This window comes from Eptatretus burgeri, chromosome 5 (assembly GCF_056783735.1).
Source record: "Eptatretus burgeri isolate ZD-2024b chromosome 5, Ebu_testis_v1, whole genome shotgun sequence".
Lineage (NCBI taxonomy): Eukaryota > Metazoa > Chordata > Myxini > Myxiniformes > Myxinidae > Eptatretus > Eptatretus burgeri.
In genome coordinates, this window is record NC_140965.1 from 60143754 (window position 1) to 60155999 (window position 12246).

General features: G+C 43.1%; 1 protein-coding gene across 5 annotated transcripts in view; it reads left to right on the top strand.

Moving 5' to 3' along the window:
• LOC147026515 (uncharacterized) overlaps positions 1–12246 on the top strand; it is a 335422-nt gene that overhangs the window by 38001 nt on the left and 285175 nt on the right. The gene's annotated exons all lie outside the window — the stretch shown is intronic.

A 12246-nucleotide genomic window follows, 5' to 3' on the forward strand; every position in this document is an offset into this window, starting at 1 on the left:
CCTAAAAAATTGTGGACTGATGAGGGTAGAGAGTTTTATAACAAGACATTTGTGAATTTTCTAAAAAATAACAGTATTACATTATACAGTACCTTTAATGAAGGGAAGGCAGTTGTTGTTGAACGTTTTAATCGTACCTTAAAAGAGAGACTACATAAAAAAATTCACACAACTCGGTTCACAACAATGGTCATCTTTTATTCAGGATATTGTGGATAAGTATAATGACACGATTCACACGTCAACAAATATGAAACCATCAGAAACATTTACAAAATTATAATATGAAAAAAGAGATTAATGTCAGAAAACCTAAGTTCAAAGTTGGTGATATCATAAGCTGTTAGAGATATCATAAGAGTCAGGTCAGGTTCGATCTGTGACCTGCTACAGATACCATGTAAACCTGTACTAACCTGTTCCATGGTCGGGTTGTCGGCGACTAAACCGTCTCCTCCACCAGGTTTTCTGGTGAGGAGGGTGTTTGGATATGGACACCCAGCAAGATTAAAAACAAAACCTGTCAAAGGGCGGAGGAGCTCCTTGTGAGCCAACGGCCATCCATATCTAGTGCCCAACTGTGTCTGCGGATGTCCTCCTGCAGTTGGGTCACTTCTTATTAGGAGGTTGGTGGCAGGATTTGCACTCCGGCCACCGTAAAACCCTTCATTCCGCAAAACGTAAAAACGCAAAAAAATCTGAAAACCCACTCCGTGGGAGTACCTCCTGTGCAGCTTCCCTTCGCAGGGCAGCTCACCGGATGACGGGATTGGGGCAAAGCCTTCGGGACCCCTAATCTTTGATAGGAGGGAAACCACGGGGTAATATCCCTGGGTCAGATTGCGGGAGAGTGTGTCAGAGTGGTGCTGAGGTGTCGTCCACCAGACTGCGGTCTCCTTGGGTTAACCTGAGGCGGTCCCTTCGGGTGGGTGCCTGGAATGTCCTATCCCTAAGAGAGGATGATCACCTGTCTCTGTTATCATCTGAGCTCAAGCGTTTGGACATCGGGATTGCAGCTCTCTCTGAGGTTCGGAGACCGGATTGCGGCGAGATAATGGTGGGTGGTTACACCTACTATTGGTCTGGTCGCTCTGATGGTTACCATACCCAAGGAGTTGCTGTAGCTGTGTCCAATAAGCTGACCCCAATGATAATTGAGGTAACACCGGTCAACGAGCGTATTATGAGATTAAGGATTCGTCACTCCTTAGGTGTCATTTCCCTGGTCTCTGTTTATGCTCGGACTGAGGCGAGTGATCTCACCGTGAAGGATGCATTCTACACCACACTCGAGTCTGTGGTTGATCAGTGCCCCAGACGAGATACACTTCTAGTCTTGGGGGATTTCAATGCATCGACTGGAACTGATAGGGACGGTTATGAGGTGTGTGTTGGTCCCCATGGGTCAGGAACTATGAACCAGAATGGCACTAAGTTCCTTGACTTTGCAAGAAGTCATGGACTTAGGGTGGCTGGTTCATGGTTTCAGCGCCCACAAGCTCATCACTGGACTTGGTATTCCAACGCTGGCGGTGTGGCAAAGGAGATTGACCATGTCCTCATTGACGGTCGTTGGAGGAAGATCCAGAACTGCAGGGTCTACCGGAGTGCTCAGTTTCTCAATACTGACCACAGGCTTGTTGTAGCAACTCTAAAGCTGCACCTTAAATCCTGGAGAATGGTACCATCCCAGCCGAGGCTGGATGTTGCCAAGCTCAGGGATGAGAGAGTAGCTGAGGAGTTTGCGAACAGGCTGAGTGGACACTTGGGGGGTCTGGGTGCTTTGGGGGGTCCTGAAGAGTTGTGGAGCGCCTTCAAGACCACCGTCCTTGATGTTGCCGGTGGATGACTTGGAGCTCACCGCAGGGCAAAGAAGAATTTTGTCTCTCAAGGGACACTGGATACCATTGACCAGAGTCGCAGGGCCAGGCTGAATGGCAGAGCTGAGCTGTTCAGGGAGCTGAGGCGTAAAACTGTACGTGCACTGAGGGTGGACAAGGAGGCCTATGTGCGAGGAATCTGTGAGGGGGTAGAGCAACACCTGTGGACAGGTGATTCTCGTCCTGCTTACAGGGGAATTCGCGCATTACGTTCATCCAAGCCCATCCCTCGGAGCACTACAGTTCGAGCAGATAGTGGTAGGCTCTTGACAGAGGAGTCTGAAGTGAAGGCCCGCTGGGCCGGTTACTTTGAGCGGTTGTACCAGGCTGATCCCCCAACTGTCGAGTTGGACGTCAAGGGTGTTGCAATCCCTGTTGCTGACCCTCGAATCAACTGTGGTCCACCTACGCTTGTGGAAACACGGGCTGCGGTGAACCAGTTGAAACGGGGCAAAGCTCCAGGGATCTGTGGCATCCATGCCGAACTTCTCAAGGCTGGTGGAAATGCTGCACTCGTGTCGTTGCATGCAGTTTTGTGCTCTTCCTGGAACACAGGCATCATCCCAACTGACTGGAAGAGGGGCCTTGTTGTCCCTCTCTGGAAAGGGAAGGGTGATCGCCAAGACTGCAACAACTACCGAGGGGTGACGCTGCTCTCAGTGCCGGGCTAGGTCTTTGCTCGGATAATTCTCGATAGGGTTCGCCACCATCTGCTTGAGCACCAGCGTCCAGAGCAGTCAGGCTTTACACCAAAGAGGTCAACGATTGACCGTATCCTTGCACTTCGTGTCCTCACCGAACGCAGATGAGAGTTTCGGCAGGGGCTGCTTGCAGCCTATGTTGATCTCTGTAAAGCGTTCGATTCAGTGAATCGGGATGTCCTCTGGAGGATTCTTGGTCTTCGTGGGGTGCCACCAAAACTGATCGATCTGATTTCTGAACTCTACTCTGGTACTGAGAGTGCTGTGAAGTGTGGTGGTACCATCTCTGACTTATTTCCAGTTGTTACTGGAGTTCGTCAGGGATGTGTACTTGCCCCCACACTTTTCAGCACTTGTATGGACTGGATTCTAGGGAGGATGTCGGAGAGATCAAGTTGCGGTGCGTCATTTGGGAATGTCAAGATCTCGGACCTTGACTTTGCAGATGATGCAGTCATCTTTGCGGAGACTTTAGACATCCTCTTGGGGGCCCTCGAGGTGCTGAATGAGGAGTCGGAGCCGTTGGGATTACGGGTTTCTTGGGTCAAAACTAAGATCCAGGCTGTTGGTGACATCTTGGATGCTGCTGTCCTGTCTGTGTCTGTTTGTGGTGAGGATGTTGAGGTCGTGGAGAGATTCACTTACCTTGGCAGTGATATTCATGTCTCTGCTGGCTGCGAGTCAGAGGTCAATAGACGTCTGGGTCGGGCCTGGGGAGTCATGGATTAACTGGATCATGGGGTGTGGCGCTGCCGGTACCTGTGCGGGAGGACGAAAGTCCGAGTCTTCAGGTCCTTGGTACTTCCAGTTTTGCTCTATGGGTGCGAGACTTGGACTCTGACCAAGGATCTGAGACGGAGACTTAATTCCTTTGGTACCAGGTCTCTTCGGAGAATCCTGGCTATCGCTGGTCGGATTTTGTGTCCAACGAGCAGTTGCTGAGAGAGACTCGGATGAGATTTGTTACCTGCATAGTCCGTGAGCGTCAGTTGCGGCTGTATGGACATGTGGCTCGTTTTCCTGACTCTGATCCTGCTCACCAGATTCTCTCAGCGAGGGAGTCTCATGAGTGGAGGAGGCCAGTGGGTCGACCACGTGCCTCATGGTTGCAACAGGTTGACCATCATCTCAAGGAGATGGGGATGGGCCAGGCATCTGCCTGGGCGATGGCCAGACTGAGGCCCCTGGAGTACCGGCGGAAAGTGGACGCAGCGACGTGCTGTTCTGGCACATGCTCCCAGACCTGACCTGACCTGACCTGATATCATAAGAATATATAGGTGGAAATCTCATTTTGAAAAGGGTTACACTAAACGATGGACGAACGAACTTTTTAAAATTGTTTATGTAATAGATACGGTTCCTTGGACTTATAAGATATATGATTTGGAAGGGGAAGAGATTTTAGGTTCATTTTATTCACAGGAATTACAAAAGACAAAACTAAGCAGATAATACCCATGGGAACAATGGGTTGTCCCTTCACTCCCTCCTACTATACACCTTTCTGGACACTAGAGGGCCAAGTCCGAGGTGTATAACAGTATATAATGTGTCAAGGGGGGACGTTCTTAGATCTGTGAACCCCAAACACAGAATCCTCAACTGAATTGTCGAGGCTTAACTTTTGTTTGTTGGTGTGTGTGTGTGTGTGTGTGTGTGTGTGTGTGTGTGTGTGTGTGTGTGTGTGTGTGTGTGTGTGTGTGTGTGTGTGTGTGTGTGTGTGTGTGTGTGTGTGTGTGTGTGTGTGTGTGTCCAAACCCTCACATTCAAAATCTCAACTCCAACCCTCACATTCAAAATCTCAACCCCAACTCAATCCTCACTCAACACAATGTCTTTTTCAAAATGAGATTTCCACCTATATATATTTTTTACGTTTTTTTTTTTTCTCTTCTTCCAATTCTGTCTTTTAAGGCTTTCAGGTTTGATGACGTAGAAAGGGGGAGTAAGCCTGCACTTTCTTCCCAGAACTTTCTTGATCTTGCTCCCATCAAGCACCATCCGACAAAGAACTACATCGATAGGTTTAGATCCCAAAGAGTGATAGCAACTCCAAAAGTCTCCAAAATATAAATAAATAAAATAATAATAAATAAATAAATAAATAAATAAATAAAAGTCTCCAAAAAAGTTTCAAGTCTCCAAAATAAACCCAACTTTCCAAGTCTTCAAGGTATAACCACATTCCCATTGAGTTTCCAAGATATGTATCACATTGTGAGTTATCAAGCCAGAACCCACATTTCAAGTCTTCAAAATAAAACCTACTTACAAAGTCGCTAAAGGATAACTCATTTCCTGATTTTTTCAAAATGTGTGAGTCTCCAAGGTAGGTCCCATATTTAGAACCATCTTGGCAGAACCCTTTTCCTGAGTCTCCAAGGTAGTTATTTAAACCATCAAGGCAGAACTCATTTACTGATCTTTTCAAAATTTGTGAGGTCTCCGAGGTAGGTTTCATAATTAAAACCACCAAGGATAACTCATTTACTAATTTTTTCAAAATTTGTGAGTCTCCAAGGTAGGCCCCATATTTAGAACCATCTTGGCAGAACCCTTTTCCTGAGTCTCCAAGGTAGTTATTTAAACCATCAAGGCAGAACTCATTTACTGATTTTTTAAAAATTTGTGAGTCTCCAAGGTAAAACTTGTATTCTGGCTCATCAACGTATAACTTCTTCAGTGGGTATTGTCTTGATAACTCACAATGAGTACTATTGCTGTAAAACTCTTTTTCAGGATTTTGCTGGTCTCCAAGGTATAACTCTTTGGTTGGGCCATCAAGGTTGAGCTCGTTCTGTGGGTCTTGGTCGCTCATAAGGTCTTCAACCAGGCCAACAATTTCGCCCCAAGTTGTAGCAAAAGCAGTATTTTCATATTGCATTTCAGATACAATTTCCTGTGAGAGGAAATAATAATGTATTAATTAAGTTATTTAATTATTAAACGAGTCGATGTTTAAAGGGAACTAAAAATAGGAAAATAAAATCTTACCTCAATGGATAAGAGGTTTGAATCCAGTTCATCAACTTTAAGGTTTAGTTCCATAGAAGTAGTCAATCTCCAAGGAACCCCAAAGTCATCCCACTCAAGGTCTTGCTCGTTCTGTGGGTCTTGGTCGCTCACAAGGTCTTCAACCAAGCCAACAATTTCGCCCCAAGTTGTGGCAAAATCGGTATTTTCATATTGCATTTCAGATACAATTTCCTGTGAGAGAAAATAATAATGTATTAATTAAGTTATTTAATTATGAAATGAGTCGATGTTTAAAAGGAACTGAAAATAGGGAAATAAAATTTTACCTCAATGGATAAGAGGTTTGAATCCAGTTCATCAACTTGAAGGTTTAGTTCCATACAAGTCGGAGAGTTCCAGGCAAGCACACAGCACACCATCGCCAGCAAAAAAAATGTTTAAAATGGAGCCTGGGCTTGAGGCTTTTATAGGGAAAGACTGGTGGATGTGGTTTCCTTTGGAAATTCCCTGGGCAAGCCCAGGCAAGCCTTCGTTGGGAAATTTTTCAAAACCATAACATGCTGAAATTTTCTAGTGATTTCTTTGTGAGTCAGAGATGAACTGGAAATGATGTAAGAGTAGGCGGGGCTTAGCAAAAGTGGGCGGGGCTTAGGAAAAGTGGGCGTGGTTTATAAAAATACTTCATGAAAAGTGGGCGGGGTTTAGCAAAAGTGGGGGGGCTTAAATAAAAGTGGGCGGGGCTTATAAAAGTTCTGCGGGTGGGCGGGGCTTGGAGGGAAGTGGGCGTGGCTTAACAAAAATAACCTGTGGCTCAGGAGGTGGTCAAACAAGAGCATTAAGAGAAGTTTATCATTTCGTAATGGCACAAAAGGGGTATCTTAAAAAATATAAAGATTCAAATGTTTTGTTTTTAAATATTTTAGATGGGGATTATTGTGCAAAGAAAATTAAACTATTGAAGGAATTTGAGAATGAACAAATCTTTATAGGTTCAATGAGTGAGCTAAACAATATGCATTGGTTATTTGATAAAGAGTGTCCCGAGGCTTAGACGTTTCAGATATTTCTTTAGAATCACCTTTAACAAATCACATTACTACTTTACTACTTGAACAAATCTTTATCTTATTGCATGGGTTATTTGAAAAAAAAGTGTCCCTAGGTTAAAAAGGGAGACAAATAAATATACCTTCGAATAAAAAGGGGTTTACTTTTTAGGGAAAAAAATATGAATCGCTGAAAATCCCCCATTCATTTACATGGGGAAAAGTGAGCCAGAATCAGTATATTCACCCTACTCCCCACCCCTCCTCACATTTTCTTCCTCCTCCCTCTCCCCTTCACTCCCATTCCCTCCTCTCTCCTCTCCACCTCTACCTGCACACTCCCTCCTCTCTCTTCCCCCTCGAGAGGGAAATCACTTTCTTTCCATCACTTTCTCCCCTTAGTACTGCAGCATAGCAAACCAATTGTTCGAATTTGCATAAAAGCACCAAAATTGGTACACATGTAGAATAATGTATTCCGAACAATTCTAGATATGGAGCCACCCGAGATTGTGCCTTGGTCAGTCAAAGCTGAGGGGGAGCTGCATAAGGGTGGGGGGCTGTGTGGAGGGGAGGCAGCGTGATGGGGGGAGGCAGCATGGGGGGGGAGGCAATGTGAGGGAAGCGGAAGGCAGCATGAGGAGAGGGGAAGAAGGGAGCATGAGGGGAGGGGAAGAAGGCTACGTGAGGGGAGGGTGAGGGAAGGTAGCATAATGACAAGGGAAGGCAATGTGAGGTTAGGGGATGGCAGCGTGAGGGGAGAGTAAAGCAGCATGAGGGGAGGGTAAAACAGTGTGAGGGGAGGGTAAACCTGCATACGGGGAGGGGAAGGAGTCATGAGCAGAAGGGAATGGAAGGCAGCAAAAGGTGAATGAAGCCAGCATAAAGGCAAGGGAAGGAAGTGTGAGGGGAGGGAGGCAGCGTACCATAGGAATTACCGGGGCAATAAAACGCACCCAAACAGCAACATTTTATTTTTAACTACTGTGTTCCATGTAGAACCGGGCAGGAGCATTTAAAAACTAAAACCCAGGCCAACTGCCTGGCAAAGGCCTGCATGCATGTATGCCCCAACCAATATGCATTCCTCCAAACAGCTTGCATGCAGGCTGGCAAAAACCCCACCATTTCCGATCTCCATGTGTGCTGTCTACATACATGTGTATACATATATATATATATATATATATATATATATATATATATATATATATATATATATATATATATATATATATATATATATATATAATAGTCTCCTCTCACCGAATCCACTAAACCCAGGTGGCAAGGATTACATAAACAATTGACTCCTCCCACACTCCTCGAGCCGAATAAGTTGCATGAAGCAACCCAAGAAGATGTACACAAGGTAAGTGCTATGCTGTTTCAAACCCTTCCCAGAGTTCCTCCACAGCTGTAAAGACGTTACCAATAGTACACACATGGGAATCCCAATGCTACCAACCCCTTCAGCTGCCGGACTGGTTTCATTGCTTGTTAGTGAATCATCAGTGACAGCGCAGACATAAATGCACACCAACAAGGCTCCTGTTTTTGACATTTGCAAGTAGTACATGCTTCGGAGCCTAATTGGTGATGAACGGATGAGCAAATTAAGTGTAAATAATAATATAATGAGTTGATCGAATAGTGAAGAAGATCGATACAGACGGATCAAAGTTTGAAAGAAAGACCGAAGGGATGAAGGAGAGGTTGTTGATTTGAGGTTTGGTGAAGTAGATTGGTGGTAAATTGAGGATATTAATAGCGGGAAGAGAAGGGAAGGGGAAGATCACACCAGGGATACAGACTAACCTCAACGCATCTCCCCCCCCCCCTGCCCCAAACCCCTGGACAAAGGTCAATGGTATACCTACCACATAAACGAATGAAATATCTCATACTGGGGAATCCTGTGCACGTGAATGCTCTCCCCCGGGGTACATTTCCAAAACCATATAACAATATACAGTATTCAATTAAGATCAATAAAGTTCTGTATGTTCAATCTTCATGATAACAAATAATGAATGTGAATACACTTACATATTGCATTGGTCATGTACATGTTGGTGCCACAATGACAGCAGGGATCTAACAAAGAATAACATATCTATTCATTTATTTTAAAAAGAAAGAAAAATAAAGTTTTCTAAGCAATGTTTTATGTCTTTAGTTATCGCTGTGGGGTGTGAATCAAAATGAGGAATCTTAAGCTTAATGGCATACAGGAGTGAAACATTTAAAGGCACTATCACAGCCAGATTTATGCCAAAATTACCATATGACAAAGGTCAAAAGACAGCAACAGACCTTGGAATAATTAGTTACAGATATAGAAAACCAGAATTCTATAATTTATCCCCCATGGGCTCTGAAAAAAAAATGTGTATACTATCTCATTAAGCCCACATTTCAGCCAGCTAAAGGTCTCCATGGAATCTGAAACCCTTGTGTGCCACTGCTATTGCTTGGCACATATTGGCCTTCTCACAACTCGAAATCAGATTTAAAATGGTGATCGGGTTGTGAATTACTTTGTGCAGGAAATATTGGAAATGCTTTCTTACCAGGCTGAGACCTTGCCAGTGGCCAATTCGTGAACTGCCAATACTCGGAATAGGCTGGCTTCTGACATCAAGCTGAAGGGACAAAAACCATAGGGGATTTGGAGGAACATGTGTGAATATCATCTCATATCACACATTTTATTGGTTTGAATCTTTTTCAAATGTCAGTTTGGAATGCACTACAGCAAGGCGAAGCTTATGTGAGGAAGCAGAAGAATATGTTGTTGGAAAATAAAGCATATATACAGGGATCCACTTTAATTGTTTATTAGGGTGCCCTGCTGGACACCCATTTTTTGGAATTTTGATTTTCCTTTGGGTGCCTGAAAAAAAGAAGAAGAAATAAACGACGAGGGCACTCGGGTGAGTGTGTACCTATGCCAGGCTGATTAGTTTATGTTTTGTATTCCACTGATAGGCCAGACCTGGATTTGGACCTGAACCAAAGTTTAATTTGTTTTTTTTTTTCTCACGTAACCAACTCATCCACCAAGTTTTCTCATGACTCATCCACAACTTTTTGAGATATCATGCGATATATAGTTTTTGGGCCCACCTCTCAATGGTGAAGAATCACTATAAAATAAAATACAACTCTCTCGTATCTGGAGCCGGACGTACATCTTCACCAAAATCTAATCATTTTGTCCTTGTCATAAACCCAACCTGTCCACAGAATTCCGTACAAATCTGTCCACAATCTTTTGAGATATCCTCCACACGAACAAACAAACAAGCAGTCATAGACTGGTACTTACGAAATCGTCAACTTGACCTCTGACCTTGTCTAATAAAAGCTGTCTCTGGAGAAGGTAGTGACGCAAACCAGAAGTTTCTACGATGATTCTGTACCAAACCATCAAAAATCGAATGTTTTGGATGTTTGACCTCACTGTGACCTTGACCTTTGACCGATTTTGACCAAAAGCTAATCAGCACTAGCCATCAGCCTCCTAAATCACGTGGTGTAATTTGACATTGGTAGCTTCTTCCGTTCTCGAGTTATCGTGCCTACAAACAAACAAACAACCAAGCAGTCATAGACTGGTACTTACGAAATCGTCAACTTGACCTCTGACATTGTCTAATAAAAGCTGTCTCGAGAGAAGGTAGCGACGCAAACCAGAAGTTTCTACGATGATTCTGTACCAAACCATCAAAAATTGAATGTTTTGGATGTTTGACCTCACTGTGACCTTGACCTTTGACTGATTTTGACCAAAATCTAATCAGCACTAGCCATCATCTTCCTGAATCACGTGGTATAATTTGACATTGGTAGCTTCTTCCTTTCTCGAGTTATCTGTACCAAACCATCAAAAATCGAATACTTGACCTCACTGTGATCTTGACCTTTGACCGATTTTGACCAAAATCTAATCAGCACTAGCCATCACCCTCCTGAATCACGAGATGTAATTTGACATTGGTAGCTTCTTCCGTTCTCGAGTTATCGTGCCTACAAACAAACAAACAAACTAACTAACAAACAAACAAACAAACAGAAACGGAAGGCATCAATATACTTACGAAATCTTTAGATTTCGTAAGTAACAAACAAACAAGCAGTCATAGACTGGTACTTACAAAATCGTCAACTTGACCTCTGACTTTCTCTAATAAAAGCTGTCTCTGGAGAAGGTAGCGACGCAATCCAGAAGTTTCTACGATGATTCTGTACCAAACCATCAAAAATCGAATGTTTGACCTCACTGTGACCTTGACCTTTGACCGATTTTGACCAAAATCTAATCAGCACGAGCCATCACCCTCCTGAATCAGGTGGTGTAATTTGACATCGGTAGCTTCTTCCGTTCTCGAGTTATCGTGCCTACAAACAAACAAACAAACAAACAGAAACGGAAGGCATCACTATACTTACGAAATCTTTAGATTTCGTAAGTAACAAGCAGTCATAGACTGGTACTTACGAAATCGTCAACTTGACCTCTGACTTTGTCTAATAAAAGCTGTCTCTCGAGAAGGTAGCGAAGAAAACTAGAAGTTTCTACGATGATTCTGTATCAAACCATCAAAAATTGTAACGTCGACCGAAGCAAAAATCTCCATTTCTCCACACAATTATATTATACCTTAACGTAACTCAACGACGCGTCTGCTCGAGCATACTGCATCATGGGACGACCTGTGACACGTCGAGTGAAATATTTTTTATACAATCTTAAAACGTCTCCAAAACATCCGATTTTTACGAGAATTTCGACAACCGAGTTTTAAGCGTCCTAAGCGATCGCAAAAACCGAAGACAAAATTAACATCGAAGTTAAAACGAACTCGTAACGTCGAGCGAAGCAAAAATACTCCATTTCTCCACATAAATTTACGGAATTATGTTTGACCTCACTGTGACCTTGACCTTTGACCGATTTTGACCAAAATATATTCAGCACTAGCCATGACCCTCCTGAATCATGTGGTGTAATTGTACATTGGTAGCTTCTTCCGTTCTCGAGTTATCGTCCCTACAAACAAACAAACAAACAAACGGAAGTCATCAATATACTTACGAAATCTTTAGATTTCGTAAGTAACAAACAGAAACGGAAGTCATCAATATAAATCTAAAGATTTCGTAAGTAACAACAAGATGTCGTGCAGAGCACGATATTTGCGAAATCCATAAAACAAATTTGACCTTAAAAATAATTGGTGGTTGAATTCCGTGAGCGAGTATGCAAATTCTCTTCAAATTTCAAGTCAATCGGATGAAAATTGATGATTTTCGAAATTTGGCCTATTTTACCTTTTGGCCGATATTGACCTTTTGGTGTATGTTGACATTAAAATAATCAGTGGTTGAATTCAGTGACCAAATATGCAAATCCTCTTCAAATTTCAAGTCATTCAGGTAAAAATAGACAATTTTATAAATCCAGCCTATTGACCTTTTGACCTTTAGACCTCAAAAGTAATGCTGGTTGAATTCAGTAACATGATATGGAAATCCTCTTCAAATTTCAACTCAATCAGATGAAAATTGATGATTTTAGAAATTTGACAAAGTTGTTGACCTTTGGCCCTATGTTGACCTTTTGACCTCAAAATA